Raw genomic sequence first — 2,621 nt, 5'->3', positions numbered from 1 at the left:
TTGATGTAATGAACTCAACCGGGGTTCTGCAGACGCGAGCAGTATGCCCCAACATGTGGCACCTAGCACAATAGAGCTCTCAACATACACCATGATGATGGTAGCTACACTTGCTGCAGTGGGGAAGGTTTCCTAGGTATGGTCTCCTAGACGTTGGGATGGAAAGGTTGGCAGGGATATTGACTGTCTCAGCTCGTTGCCTTTCGGAAGGTCCTTGAGCCGATGTTCTTCCTTCCTCGTTCTTGAACTTTCTCTTCGGTGGACTCGAGTGAGGTTCTTGAGTGGCTGGGTATGCAGGTGTTGGTTGCTGTTGTCCATTGCTAAGATCGGAATTCCCAACAGGGCCCTTGCTAACATTGGCGTTGTTAGCATTCAGGTGAGCCATGACAGCTGCTACGGCTGCCGAGACTGCAGCTTGGAATGTAGCTTCATCAAATAAGAGAGTAGTTTTCTTGCTAGTGGGTTGGTTACACTTGCTCGGAGGCATGGTTTTTCCTACACGGAAAGGAATACATGCTAATGAGAGACGATGGCTAACCCTGGACATATCTGTCCTGACTGTATTAGGCATAAATTGTTCCCGTGCCTCGGGTACTGGTTGTCTGAGTGTCGACCTACATCCCTATGATGTAGTCCTGGTAATCAAGGTAGGAGTATGAGTATCGGAAAAGGCCATAAGATGCGAGTCCTTCCTACTTCATTACCTTCATACTAGGAAAGGTTTCACTCTCCGACCTGGAAAGATTTGAGAACAGTTCAGAACGAAGACCGCATAAAGAAAGGCTCATGAAGACTTATGGCCAAACAACCTCAACAGAGGTGTGAATATCCGCTCTAAACGTGCTACTGGCAACGGGAAAAAGGCGATTTACCTAACACATAGTGTGAGTAGTGTAACCACTAACTCACTAAATTGTATTATTTTATGGGTGTATTAGCGTGACGAACACGAGGAAAAGACACTTCTCGGGTTCTATGTACTGGCTCCCTATGTCTTTCTCGTATCACTTCATGATGGATGACTGGAAAGCTAGGAAGTTTAGGCGAATTTCTCACCGATGTCCTTAAAAGATATAGGCACTTGGTGATTTCAATAGTCCAGACCCAGTTCATTTATTTCCGAACTAGAAATCTTCTCAATGAACTTCTTCGGGAGCGGAATCAACTCTTCTGTCAAGCACTGAAGTGGATAGGGTTGTCTACAGGGTTCGTGCGAGAATGGAAATGTCTAAAGAATCCTAAGAGATTATTAACATTTCACTGAGTGATCCATATTGAGTCCTGCTACGATTACACAGGGTATATAAATCATATATAGCTTAGATCCGATAGGCCTTCGAATATGTGATACTACCCTATATCCACATCCAAACAAGGAAAAGGAAGTAGGGCGAAACCACACATTCTTAGCCTATGGGATCCTTATTATATATAACCTTGAGAGTATACCCTGTGTAGTTGTAGGTATACCAATAAGGATCTTTTTAGTTCTTCACTCAAGGTTATCTATGTATCCTAAAATACCTCCATGGTATTTTAATTCTTGTTTGTTTCTTATCTTCTGATTATGATTCTGGGATTAATGTGAGTCTTTTAATATTCCAAAATACTCCTATAGTATTTTAAAATTTATGTTTGGCTCTAGCATTCCTAGTTGGTAAGTTTCAGACCTATTGCAACACCACTATCACTCCCAAGCACACGTTCATCGCATCTCGAATAAATGTAGTTGATCATACATTTATTCCAGCTTACGATTACATAACTGCCCAGGTTTGACAGTAGTGCTCAACATCCGAAGACTTATATTCTTGTTCTTCTTGTGATACTTGTGTTCGAGTGTTTAGATTCTGGATGTTCTTATACTTTGGTAAAATATGGTTATATTTTAAAGTATAATTTTTGGTCAGAGTGTTTTATCCCTATGCGTTTATAGGTTGTATATCTTTTATGAATTGATATACTTAGCTCACTATAAACAATGCTATAATACCAATCAGTCACACCCCAAAACCGGAAGGGTGGAAACGTTCTAGGGTGGATGACATCATGTCAAGTATCACAACACATGCATTATAGTAATCAAAGTACAACAAAACATTGCATTAATATTAATAGTTTTACATGGTTTACATTACAATACATCAAAGTAATAGAAGTAATAATATAAGAGTAGCTTGGCACAAAACCGTCTTCAATAGAAGCTCCTGGAATGTACCTGTCTAATGCTGACCTGAGAATACAAGTTATTTGAAAAGCGAGTATCAGCATTTTTACAAATCCTGGTGAGTTCATAAGTATTTAGTGTCATTTTATTCAAATAACTTTAATAAAAGTGGTAGCTTTAGTGTATCCATTAAATTAGTGTCTTTTCCAGAAAATCCTATATTTTCTTTATAAAAGCAGTCTTCTACCAAGACTGGACGGAGTTATGTGGTAAAAAGAAATTTTCCCTTAATTGCTATCATTATCAAAATATAGAATTTGATTTTTAAAAAAAGCAAGAGAAATCAGGGAAATAACATATGCCTCAGCAGTGAAGACTACTGACTAAGGCAAAGGCAACATAGACTCCAGGAGAGTATCGAACAAACGACATGCCTGGCTTAGTCTAACAAAGA

This window comes from Lactuca saligna, chromosome 1 (assembly GCF_052625555.1).
Source record: "Lactuca saligna cultivar CGN05327 chromosome 1, ASM5262555v1, whole genome shotgun sequence".
NCBI lineage: Eukaryota > Viridiplantae > Streptophyta > Magnoliopsida > Asterales > Asteraceae > Lactuca > Lactuca saligna.
Note: the sequence above shows the minus strand (reverse complement) of the source record.